The sequence below is a fragment of the Silurus meridionalis genome, chromosome 10, assembly GCF_014805685.1.
Source record: "Silurus meridionalis isolate SWU-2019-XX chromosome 10, ASM1480568v1, whole genome shotgun sequence".
Classification (NCBI taxonomy): domain Eukaryota; kingdom Metazoa; phylum Chordata; class Actinopteri; order Siluriformes; family Siluridae; genus Silurus; species Silurus meridionalis.
The window spans coordinates 27254161-27268417 of NC_060893.1; positions in this window are offsets into that span (position 1 = coordinate 27254161).

Genomic DNA, 14257 nt, shown 5'->3' on the forward strand with positions numbered 1-14257 from the left:
TAACCAAATTAGTTTCTATCTGTCTTTCTTTTCTTTAATATATATATTTATATTAGGATTTATTCTCATTTTAATCTAAGTCAATCTAATTTCACTTTGAACCTATTTAATCTCAACTGTTTTACCTTGAACTTAATTTAGAATTTGAGAAATTCCCCCTAGTTTAAACCACCTCTTTTATAATCACAATACCTCTTAACTTGGATAGAACATTTAAAATGGGCAGAAAAACAAACAAAAAAACAATTCTTGTAACCAGCAAAGTATAGGACTCAATTTAACAATGTATGGCAAAGAAATGAAGAACCATGAGAAAAAAACACAATGACCCTTAACCTTAAACTCTAATGAGCAATCGAGTGGAATGAACAATAATGCCACAAAATTCAACAGTCAATAAAATAAACAATGGTGATGCATAAAATCGATTATCTTTTTTTTTTTTTTTTTTTTTTAAAGCAAACAGTTCGTCCTTACCGAAGTGATGTTAGAGGAACAGTTCAGGCCTACCGTTATGCTGACCAAAAAAAAAAATAGTCCACAAACGATTGAGGAAAACAACCAAAGAGTTCGATGTCAAGTCAATCTGTCGCCCTGTGCAATTCTTCCTCTTTCCTTTTTTTTATTTATTTATTTATTTTTATTTATTTCAGGAAAACAAAGTAGTAAATCCACTGAAGTCCTCAGATATCCTCGTTTCACTCAAGGTCTGTTGGGTGGCTCGCCATCTTGTTCCGTGGTAGCAACTTAGTTCGTGTTGTTGCCAAATCCAAAATTCAACCAATTCAACAAAAAAAATCAGTTCAAACTAAACTAATACTTTACTAGAATCTCCTTCTAGTTTTTTTTTTTTTTTGTTTGTCTTTAATTCCCAAACGTGTTATTTTTTTTTTCTCTCTTTCTCAAATCTCCAACAATCCTTAGTATTCCTCTCTCTCTTCTTTTTTCCGTGCTGTCCCTCAGTCATTTCCGGCAATGAGTCCTCTCACTTCATTGGTCAATATCTCACACTCTCTTAAAGGAGACAACGTTCAGTAACGACCAATTACATTTTCACATTCAGAAAATGAAATAAAACACATATTTATTCAAATATAAATGTTATATTATTATTTTTTCTGAATTCAATCAATAATTTTCTCCTTCCTGTTTATTCAGTATCCCTTACTGATTTACTATTTATTTATTTATAATCACTCTGGGTTACACTCTCCCCCGTTTACTCTAGGCACGTCCTCGTGCATGCTAGTAGTAGGTTGTGTATCTATAAGTGAGTTGGCAAAATTGCTGTCTATAATAGACTTAGTGATAAAAGCACTGAGACTCTGGACGAAAGACTGCACTATCGAAATCAAAGGATTACCCAATTCAGGGTAGGTAAGTATTCGTGGTTTCTGTCTAACTCTATCAGACCTTCTGATAAAACTGCTATCACCCTCAGTTTGCTCCGCCTCTGTTTCACACTCACAGACTGTTTCTGGTCCCCCTATAGGTATATTCTGATCAGTCAACATGTCAGAAATACTGCAGGTGTGCTTTTACTGGCCACAGACTCCACAACCTCTGGACCAACATCAGATGAGTATCTCAATGTAGATGTACCCTCAATTCTAGATTGCTCTGAAACAGGCAGACAACTGACAGGAGAATCTGCCAGGGCAGGCAAATCATCATCTTGAACATGATCAGAGTCCAGATCCACTAGGACTGAAGGAACACCATTCTGTGACCTCTGTCCAGGCTCATATACCTCAGTAAGTCTAGTAGTCGTCAAAAGTGGACGATCTTGATACGGCAACTCTAAGCAGCTATCATCATCAGCGTCTGTCTGATCTTGTACATCATTACTAGGATTTCTACGAGTTGGCGGACGTTTCCGAGTCTTGGTCAAATCTACTGCCTCTTCTGATAACTTCAACAGATTACAAGGCAGCAAGAGGTCTCTGTGAAGTGTCCTAAAAGGCCCTTCCTTAATTTCTGGCTTAACAGTGTACACAGGAAGATCCCCTGCTCTGCTCACGACAACATACACAAGCGATTCCCACTTATCAGCTAGTTTCTGTTTACCTCTTAAGCGTACATTTCAACTAAAACCCTATCGCCAATGTCTAGGGTGGAATCAAGAACATGCTTATCAAAGCGAGCTTTGTTCCTCTCTCCAATTTTAGCAACATTTTTCATTGCTAGATCATATGTTCCCTGCAACCTAGACTTCAAATCACGTACATACTGAGAGTGTGTATTATACTGTTCTTTGTTCCTAGGAATATTGAAAACCAAATCAATAGGCAATCGCGGCTGCCTTCCAAACATCAATTGCACGGGTAAACCCAGTCGAGTCATGCTTGGTGCAATTATATGCGTGTACAAGAGGTTTCACAAAGCTACTCCAGTGCACCTTATCAGACTCTTTCAATGTACCCAGCATGCACAAAAGAGTACGATTAAACCGTTCGACTGGATTTCCTGGGGTGGTAAGGAGTTGTCCTGATCTTCTGAATCCCCATCAACGCCAAAGCTCTTTAATAGTCCTAGACTCAAAATCAGCCCCTTGATCACTATGCAATTTTTCAGGGATCCCATAATAGACTATGAAGTTCTCCCAAAGAGCCTTAGCTACAGTACATGACTTCTGGTTGGAAGTTGGCATAGCAACTGCATACTTGGTAAAGAAATCTGTAATAACTAGCACATCCTTTGTATTTTTGGAATCTGGCTCAATCGACAAGAAGTCCATACACACCAACTCAAGAGGTCGAGTCACTTGGATATTGACTAAAGGAGCAGCTTTTTCAGGTAAGGATTTATGACACACACATCTAGGGCATGTTTTGATCTTTTGCTCCACATCAACAGCCATTCTAGGCCAATAGAACCTTGATCTTACCAGATCAAGTGTGCGTTCTATACCTAAATGTCCCATTCCATCATGTAAATATGTGAGAACCACACTACGCAAAGATTCAGGAAGGACCAATTGGTATTGGAGGTGCTCACCCTCTCGTCTTCTCCGATAGAGGATTCCGTTCTGCAACTCCAATTTTTCCAGCTCCCTTATCAGCAATGGAAGGATAGGAAGTTCTTTCCTCACAGAAGGAGAAATTGTCTCCCCAGTCTCTAATTGTTGAATAACCTCACGTATGACAGGGTCAGATCTTTGCTTTTCTTTCAGATCATCTTCTCCAACAGTTAGAATTTCAGAAAGACCATTACATATCTCATTCCTATCAAAGCTGCATGGTATTGCATCAACATGCATAGCGATTCAACCAAAGCAAAAGGAGGATCTGCACAAAGACCCGAGTTGTGATGGACCGAGTGTTTTTCGCATATGGCCTGTATAGCCTCAGTGGGAACGGTGTAACCATCATCAACCAGGTGATTTAAAGTGAATTGCCGAATTCGCTCTAGCTCCTTTTGAGACGCCACATCATTTCTCAACCCTCCCTGAGGACGTCTGGACAGACTGTCAGCATCCAGATTTAGTTTCCCAGCTCTAAACTGCAACTTGAAAGAAAAAGTCGAAAGAGCTGAGAGCCATCTGTAGCTTGTAGAATCTAACTTTGCTGATGTTAATATGTATGTCAAAGGATTGCTGTCGGTAACAACAGTGAATTGGTTACCGTACAGATAGTCATAGAACTTCTCAGTGACAGCCCATTTAAGGGCCAAGAATTCTAGCTTATGAGCTGGATAATGGGCTTCACTCCGGGAAAGACCTCGACTGGCAAAAGCAATAACCTTCATTTGCCCATCTTGCTCTTGATATAGAGCTGCTCCCAGCCCTACAGTGCTTGCGTCTGTGTGAAGGACGTACGGAAGTTTTGGATTCGCAAAACCAAGCACTGGGGCGGTAGTAAGTGCCTCAATGATTGCTTCAAATGCATGCTGACAACTTTCAGACCAACGTTTCCCAAAAGTCTCCTTGGGATCATAATAATCTCTTCTCCTTAGACTTGCAGCCTTTACGGAGTGGCGGGTATCCCGATGTCAATCCGTTTAAAGGCTTCACAATCTTGGCAAAATCTCTGATAAACCTTCGATAGTACCCTACGAAACCTAAGAAAGAACGCAGTTCCTTCAGGTTCTTTGGGACTGGCCAAGATTTTAACACCTCCACTTTGTCAGGGTCTGTTTCTACACCACTGCTAGACACAATATGTCCAAGATACTTCACAGATGTCTGAAAAAATTTACATTTTTCTGGAGAGAGTTTTAAACCATACTCTTTCAATCGTTGCAGCACTCTCAACAACCTGCTCGTGTTCCTCCAACGTGTCCGAATATACAATTAAATCATCCAAGAAAACCACAACCTCCTTCAGATGGATGTCACTCATGCATCTCTCCATGAGCCTTTGAAAAGTACTGGGAGCATTAGTGACTCCTTGTGGCATCCTATTAAACTCCCAGAACCCCAATGGACAGACAAAAGCAGTTTTATGTTTATCGGACTCTTCCACCTCAATCTGATAGTAACCAGATTTGAGGTCAAGAACAGAAAACCAACGAGAACCAGTAAGAGCAGAAAAAGTCTCTTCCAAGTTGGGGAGGGCATATGCATCTTTGATCGTTTGTAAATTAAGTTTGCGGTAATCGATGCAGAGTCGAACATCCCATTTTTCTTTCGTACAACTACGATAGGTGAGGAAAAGATGACTCCGACTCCCGGATGACACCAGCATCCAGTAACTCTTGCAGATGCTTACGGACTGCATCATAATCCTGAGGGTGTATTGGCCGAGCCCTCTGTTTGAATGGAGTTTCATCATGTAACCTTATATGATGCTTCACCTTATCCGTTCTACCAAAGTCAAGATCATCAAGGGCAAAGATCTCTGCCATTGACCACAGCTTTTGTGAAATTCTGTCCTTCCATTCAGCAGGAACAGGTGAGTCACCAAAATCTACAGAGAAAGGCTGAGCAGCTTCCATCACTTCATTTTTTCACCGCAGCTTCGCTAGTGATCACGCTTTGCAGTGAGTGTAATTCTGCAATTACACACTTTGCAGGGATTGAAATATCATGCTCAGTTTCATTTTTCAGAATCACTGGTATTTTCTGTGATGTCCTATAAGGGAGTGAGACAAGACAGGAGGTGCACAAAAGACCTCCTGGCCAAGAAGACTCAGAAGGGGGCTCCATGAGGACCCATTTATCAGAGCATGGCTCTCGTGTGGTCACTGATCCTTCAAAAACGAAAGTTTGCCCAGCAGGAACAATCCCAGGCTTTGTACCTGGAATTCGCACAGATCCAATGACGCTATTAGATTTTTGTTTAAATCTATATTCAAGAACATTCAGAATAGCTTTGAACCCATAAGGTAAAATCTGATGTGATTCAGTAAGCCCTGAATCAGAGTGGCTCTTGTAGGCTAAATCAAGACTGTTTGTGCCTATAAGTACAGTAGATTGAACACTACTAGTGGTATCTGCAGTGACTAAAGCAAGAGTGGAAAGTTTTGTCTCAGCTCCAAGGAATTCTTTGGGGAACACTACATCTACTTCAATATACCCAAGATAAGGAACAAGCTGACCATTCGCTGCTTCCACCTCAAGAAGTTGCTCAAGAGGCTTAATTTCCAAATGAGACAAATTTTGCTCGTAGTACATCTGAGGAACTGTAGTCACCTGTGAGCCTGTATCGAGAAGACAATTACATTTCTGCCCCGCAATTAAGATATCGGCAGTGCATTTTGCCCCAACCAAACCCTTAGGCAGAACAAAAGCCTTGTTCCTAGTGCGAGTATGCCAGGTGTGATTTCTATTTTTACACCTGTTGGGACCTCTAGTATACCCCTCAGCCCCTGTTTGTCCCACAACTGGGGCTGATTCTAGTTTAACGGGACAGGATTTGATGACCCTCCTCTGGTCTCCCAAGCAACCTGCCTCTCTCTCAGAAGCTTCCTTTTGGATGCTACCAAAGTAGGATTTGGGGCATTCTCACAAGTAGCGACAATGTGACCATCTTCGCCACAATGGAAACAGTACCAGGGTTTGGGTTTACTCAGTTGCTTAGAAGAAAAACTATAGGATGCGTCAATCGGGTCTGTGCACACAGACTGCGATTTAGTGGTCTTTGCAGCGAATTTGACATTCGCAGACCTGGTGGGCTTACCAGCAGCAAATTGGCTCTGCAACTCGACTACTTGTTTCTGCAAATCATGAACCCTACTTTCATGAGTGTCTTTATTTTTATCTTTAGTTTTCTTCAAGCTCTCAACCTGTCCTTGAAGCGCTGAAATCTGCTTCTCCAAGTCAGCAACAGAAATTTGTTTAGACACTACCTCATCAGAGGAAAGGTACAAAGAATGAGAAAGAGCACGCTTAGACATACCAAAATGCTTCCTCATACGAGACTCTTTAGCACTTTGTTTGTCTTCTGCTGTGCGCAACAGCAGCAAAACTTCTGAGAAAGAAGGGGTCATTTTTCTTTTGTTCAAGCTGAAATTCTGAGATGAGGGCATCATCCCAACAGCCCCTACAGAACTGTCTAAGCAAATGTCGATCAGATTCACTAGCGGACACACCACCGCGTCGCACAACACGTGTCAACGCTACTTGTAGACGCTGCAAGAACAGTGATGGCTTCTCTCCCGCATCCTGCAAAGTATTCAAGAATTTAGCAAAAAGCTCGTCACCATCTTCGACTGTTCCAAAAGCTGAATCCAAAAGATCAAGATAAGCTCTGGGTGAGGCATGGGAACCCAGTGTTCTCACAATGTCTGCTGCCGGAGGCAAAAGGCTGTCAAGAATCTTTCGGGATCTGACTAGGTCAGAAACAGCAGGATCTTGCAGCATAAGTTCAATACTATTGTGCCATGTTTCATAGTCCACCTCGTTCCCTGGTCGAGGGGATCTCCCAGAGAAGAACCTTAGCTTAAAAGGAGCGTGCATGTGAGAAACAGCTTCCTCGCTCTTCACAATATGCTCAACTACAACGCTGCACTTCTAGGGGATTTACATTAGTAACAGGCGTTCCGGCTAATGGAACAAACAAAGCATCATTTAACGTTCTTTGGTTCTCATGGGCTAGACTAACATTTGGAAAAGCAGGTGGATGAGGAGTTCTCACAAGGACATCTTTGTCCTGAGGCACAGGTTTTTTACATCTTGCAAACTGTTCATTTAAGAGCTCCTCGAAAGGCTTACCACTGAGCTTTGCAATGCGTTCCAGCTCCTCCATGTAACCCCTGGTTGCGCTACTAGTTACTAACTGAACATACGTACTAGCCAAAGCTTTAATCTCATACCTGATTCTGGGCTCATGTGGGCTTTCAAAAATGAATGGCAGCTGGGGCCCCAAGGTCTCCAGTGCCCTTCCACTCTCATATTCAATTATCACATGCTTATGATAAGGGGAATCAGGACTGTCAATGCGAACAATTCTGCCGATGTGGCCATATCTGCTGAGATGATCAGTCAGATCATCATCTCTCTCTGTGTTTGTAACTCCACTCACAATAAGTGAGTTCGGAACCTTAACATTTTCTTCCTCAATAATTTCCATTCTCAAACACAATGTCTCGCTATATCTGTCTGTTATGTTACAAAGTTATCTCTCTACTCACTACTCCTGGCTGGCTCGCCAATAATGTAACACCCCTTTAAGTTAGTCGGCACCTCGTGAATTATTTAAATGCCCAGGTGAATTAGACAGAGGGTAACATGGACCAGTATTCTAGATTCGGAGGGAGCAGCAGTGAGAGATTAAATAAACAGACAGACAACAATGATGTGGTTGAATTATAATGAAGAGATTATATTGTAGCGAAGAAAATGAATGAAAAGTAACCAATTAACTGCTTCCTTTTAGCAGAAAACACAAAATTCTATAAACCCAGATAATTTATTCTTTAATGAATGCAAATTGAATTAACCAAATTAGTTTCTATCTGTCTTTCTTTTCTTTAATATATATATTTATATTAGGATTTATTCTCATTTTAATCTAAGTCAATCTAATTTCACTTTGAACCTATTTAATCTCAACTGTTTTACCTTGAACTTAATTTAGAATTTGAGAAATTCCCCCTAGTTTAAACCACCTCTTTTATAATCACAATACCTCTTAACTTGGATAGAACATTTAAAATGGGCAGAAAAACAAACAAAAAAAACAATTCTTGTAACCAGCAAAGTATAGGACTCAATTTAACAATGTATGGCAAAGAAATGAAGAACCATGAGAAAAAACACAATGACCCTTAACCTTAAACTCTAATGAGCAATCGAGTGGAATGAACAATAATGCCACAAAATTCAACAGTCAATAAAATAAACAATGGTGATGCATAAAATCGATTATCTTTTTTTTTTTTTTTTTTTTTAAAGCAAACAGTTCGTCCTTACCGAAGTGATGTTAGAGGAACAGTTCAGGCCTACCGTTATGCTGACCAAAAAAAAAAATAGTCCACAAACGATTGAGGAAAACAACCAAAGAGTTCGATGTCAAGTCAATCTGTCGCCCTGTGCAATTCTTCCTCTTTCCTTTTTTTATTTATTTATTTATTTTATTTATTTCAGGAAAACAAAGTAGTAAATCCACTGAAGTCCTCAGATATCCTCGTTTCACTCAAGGTCTGTTGGGTGGCTCGCCATCTTGTTCCGCGTGGTAGCAACTTAGTTCGTGTTGTTGCCAAATCCAAAATTCAACCAATTCAACAAAAAAAATCAGTTCAAACTAAACTAATACTTTACTAGAATCTCCTTCTAGTTTTTTTTTTTTGTTTGTCTTTAATTCCCAAACGTGTTATTTTTTTTCTCTCTTTCTCAAATCTCCAACAATCCTTAGTATTCCTCTCTCTCTTTTTTTTCCGTGCTGTCCCTCAGTCATTTCCCGGCAATGAGTCCTCTCACTTCATTGGTCAATATCTCACACTCTCTTAAAGGAGACAACGTTCAGTAACGACCAATTACATTTTTCACATTCAGAAAATGAAATAAAACACATATTTATTCAAATATAAATGTTATATTATTTTTTTTCTGAATTCAATCAATAATTTTCTCCTTCCTGTTTATTCAGTATCCCTTACTGATTTACTATTTATTTATTTATAATCACTCTGGGTTACACAAGGCTGGCCTGTTAGGGCAGGACGGTATAATCCCACTGGTGCTGCTCTCATTTCTTGTAGTATAGGTCATAGTCTCAGAACAGCACTAGTTAACATGTGACTGTCCAGAGCCAAGGCCAGGGAGCAGACAGACAAGCTAAACTGACCGTCTGCTAGCTCATCACTCAGGAGCCACAAAATTGAGACTGTGTCTGTCCTCTGAGCGAAACCAAAATGTAGGAATTCTCAGAAAGTCTGTTTTAGTAACCTGATTAAAATTAAATTGGACTGAATGCACAGCAGCACCTCTGATCTAAAGATAGGATTGCTGAATATGAGCTCTCTCACGTCAAAAGCGTTTACTATAAACAAAAAGTATTACTAATCAGGAGTTTAATATAATGTGTTTGACAGAAACGTGGATTAAACCGAATGAATATGTAGCATTAAATGAAACAAGTCCTCCTGGGTATAGTTCCATACACCAACCCTGTCTAAATGGCAGAGGAGGCGGAGTCACAGCTATTTATAATAATAATCTAAACATCACACAAAAGACTAAACAAAAATGTAAAATATTTGGTATAAGACAAGTTCTTTACACCAACATAAATTATTTAGTGTCCATAATTAAGTCTGGTCTGTCAATTCCATTAATTATTATTTATAGACCCCCAGGGGCCCGACTCTGATTTTTTTAATAATAGAATTTGCAGATTTCATCACAAATTTAGCTACTTTAAACAAAGCATTAATTGTTGGTGACTTTAATATTCATTTTGATAATCAGGAAAACTCTTTAAGAGCAGCAGTTGTGTCCATTCTAGATTCAGTAGGAATTAATCAGAATGTTATAGGACCCACTTTGGTTTTGTTAGTAACATTTGGATTCAAAATAAAAAATATAGTCCTAATTATACAGTCTAAAGTTATTTTAGATCATTACCTCATCTCTTTTGAAATCTGCTGCAGTCATTGCATTAGTACCTCGCCACGTTTCCGTGTTAAACACATTCACGTCACATTCACATGCACACCATCAATAGTTGAAAAACATCAGGCAAGAAATCCAGACGATTAAAATAAATCTAGAATCTAAATTAATTTATTTATAAAACTATTTTATAAATAACCCTGTAGACAGCAGTGTAATTATAACAGACAATCAAATACAGTTTTACTGCTATTCAAGAGAACGACTTAATTTCATTTATTTCCTCATCAAAATCATCAACCTGCATTCTCGATCGTTTGGTGTTCTGCAAGGATCTGTCTTAGGCCCTCTGCTTTTTTCTTTATATCTGCTGCCTCTGGATAAAATTATACATAAACATGGGATTCGCTTCCATTGCTATGCTGATGATACACAGCTGTATATTTCAGCAAAGCCAGATGAGAGAGATCAGCTTAACAATGTTGAGGAGTGTGTAAAGGACATTAGACAGTGAATGCTTAATAACTCTCTTCTGCACAACTCAAATAAGACAGAAGTACTTTTACTAGGACCACATGCAGCTAGAAGTAAACTTCTTCTTGATCCACTTCCGGTTTGGGAACGCTGTGCGCGTCTAGCTGCCGCTCCATGCTGGGTTATTGTTTTGTTTGCTTGCTGCGTTAATTCACATTTCGGAATTATTGTTTGGATTACTTCTTGATCTGAGGAATTTCCATACGTCTGGGATGTTATCTTTTGCCTTTTGGCGTGTTGGAGAGTTTTTTGCGAGCTATCTTTTGCCTTTCGGCGTGCTGGAGAACTCGTGTTGGAGAGGTTTTTTGTGGCAAGAAAAGTTTGGTTTCTAGTTTTTCGCAAGCCCTCTACCCTCTCGATCCACCATCGATCTGACTAACTATGAGGTGAGTTAACACTCTACTTGTGGATTGTCTGCTAGCATACTGTTTGGTCAGGTAGCTGCCCTTTCCGTCTGCTTTTGTTGATGTTGGGTTGGGTTCGGCTCTGGCTAACGCGGTAATGCTGGTTGCTGACTTTTCCATGGCTCTTCTCAACACGTTAAAGTTTCTGGCATTTACTACTCTATCTCTGGCTATTTTTGGTTTCAACACTCAAATGGAAATCGTATACAGGCCCTGCAAGCTAGTGGCTCTAAACGGGCACTGGCGCCTCGACCCCGCGACGTATAACCATTGCCGCTCATCTGGTATCCTTCGTCGCCCAAGATATATACATCGCTCTTCCAGAAGGAGATACGTCCTTCATCAGTCATCATCATCTGCGATACCCTCTATCTGGTTCAGTAGCAGGGCTATGAAACAGTCGGCGCGTTCTAATAATCGGCATCGCTCCCTTGTCAACATTAATATAACTAACTCTGAGATTAAGCATACCCCTACTGTCAATGGAACAAATAAACACTGTGCCCTCCTAAATTGTCGATCTATCTCAGACAAAGGCACCTACATGAATGAGCTAATAGTTGACAATAAATTTGATATGTTATTCCTCACAGAGACTTGGCAGGTACCAGATGATTTTATCCAGCTGAATCTGCTTACCCCTATTGGATATCGACATACGTCAGAACCACATACAACTGGTAAAGGGGGTGGTCTTGCTGTCATTTTTCGTGCGTCTTTAACTGTCTCTAAACTGGTTTTTACAATACCACGACATTTGAGTACATGGTTATGAAGTTTGGTATCAAACATCCCGTTGTACTTATATTATTTTACAGACCACCTAAACAACAAAGTGACTTTTTCTCAGAACTCAGTGAACTACTAACCCAAGCATGTGTGTCGTCCCAAGTTATTCTTCTTGGTGATTTCAACATTCATGTTGATACTGCTTGCTCCACTGCTTCTCAGCTAAATGTTGTCTTTGACTGTTTTTACCTCATCCAGCATGTTAATTTTCCAACTCATACTCATGGTCACACGCTTGATCTTGTTTGTACATCTGGTCTGAATAATATCTCTGTTGACAGTTTAGCTACCCTCTTTCTGACCATAGACTCATCTCCTTTGATTTTACATCCATCTGTCCAGTCAACCAAACAATCTAACCAAACGTTATCGTCATTTAAATACTGTTGACACTAGCTCCTTTTGTGATTCTGTTGCCTCCTCTGCTCTTTCTGATGTGCTAAATTTAAACTGCCCATCTATGATTTATGACAAGTATTGCTGTACTGTTGAAAAATTGTTGGATGATTTTGCCCCAACTAAGATTAGGTCTGTTCCTATGTTCCATTCCTCCCCGTGGTTTAATGCAGAGCTTCGAGGTTTGAAGGTAAAATGTAGACAACATGAACGTCTGTTCAGGAAAACTGGTTCAACCGGCCATTTTCTTATATACGCTGAATGCCTTCAGCAATACAAACTGGCCTTAAATACAGCCCGCTCTTCCCATATCTCCAGCATCATTAACAAAGCAAGCAATAGGCCCAAAATATTATTTAGCACAATTAATAAACTGATTTAATCACCAAAGCACAGCCTTAGTGACTCTGAATCCATGGTTATGTGCTGCTCTTTTCTGAACCATTTTCAGGGTAAGCTAGATACTCTGTATGCGACATTTGGTGAGGAACCAACTACCGATGAGTATTTGAAATCTCAATCTAATAATTTTATGACAACGCTAGCCCTAACCAATTCCTCAATAATCACTGAGTTAATACAAAAATCTAACTCCTCATCATGCACTCTTGATCCTGCACCTACTTTCCTGCTAAAAGACTGTACATTGGCGATTTCTGCCCCCATCTCCCACCTTATTAATATGTCATTCATCTCCACTACTGTACCTGTGTCACTTAAGACTGCTGCTGTTACTCCCATACTCAAAAAGACTAATCTGGACCCGGCAGACTTATCCAACTACCGCCCTATCTCCAACCTGCCATTTGTATCGAAGATCATGGAAAAGGCTGTGGCCTCTCAACTGCAGTCATTCCTAGCTGGTAACAACCTCTACGATATTTTTCAATCTGGCTTCCGCCAACAGCATAGCACGGAGACTGCGCTAGTAAAGGTTGTTAATGATCTTTTACTCATTGGAGACTCAGGTAGTCTCTCTATACTTCTGTTATTAGACCTTAGCTCTGCCTTTGATACTGGTTTTCCTCTTATCTAACGGGCAGGCAATATCACATCTCCATACACAATTCCAAATCTCCTACTGTCTTACTTAAACAGGGTGTCCCACAGGGCTCTGTTCTTGGCCCACTACTATTTATTCTGCACATTCAGCCGCTTGGCAACATCATTCGTTGACATGGTTTTAGTTATCATTGTTAGGCTGATGATATTCAGTTATATACTGCTTGTCAACCAGATTCTCCTAATGTAAAATCCTCACTCTCCTCTTGTGTTAGCGAGGTAAAACAATGGCTACACTCAAGTTTTCTTAGCCTGAATCTGGGTAAAACCGACATTCTGATATTGTTAGAAACTTAGGTATCATATTCGAACCCTCACTATCCTTTGATGCCTATATTCGCAGCCTCTCTAAAACGTATTTTTTTCATTTACAACGAATTGTCAAACTGCGACCTTTTATCTGTAGAAATTATGCTGAAACATTAGTGCATGCTCTGATTACGTCCCATCTCAACTACTGCAATTCACTCTTCTCTGGTCTATCAGCTCACTCAATCTCACGTTTACAGTACATACAAAACTCGGCTGCCAGAATGTTAACCTCCAATAAAAAATCTGCCCACATTACCCCTATATTATTTGATCTTCACTGGCTGCCAGTCTCATCTCGCATAAAATATTAAATCATACTGCTCACTTATAAGGCACTAAATGTTCTCCCCCCCCCCTATTTTTCCGATCTTCTCTCATCCTATGTTCCTTCACTCCGGTCTTCAAATTCGGAACTTTTATGTATTCCTAGATACCGTCTATCCTCTGCGGGTGGCAGATCCTTTTCTGTCATTGCTCCAACACTATGGAACTCCTTACCAATTGCACTCAGAACCATCACCACTCTGTCTGAATTTTAATCAAGGCTTAAGACCCACCTTTTCAACCTCCACTATCAGTCAATGCATATGTGTTAGGAGTCCTTAATTTTTCTGAAATGTGGTGTATGTTTCATGTACTATGTAGTGTTCACAAATGTTTTTGTGTCTGTGTTGTCTCTGTTATTAACTCATGCAGCTGCATGTGATCCTTCGTCCTGGGCATATGTCTGACGAATATGTTTATGTATGTTCATTATATTTCATCT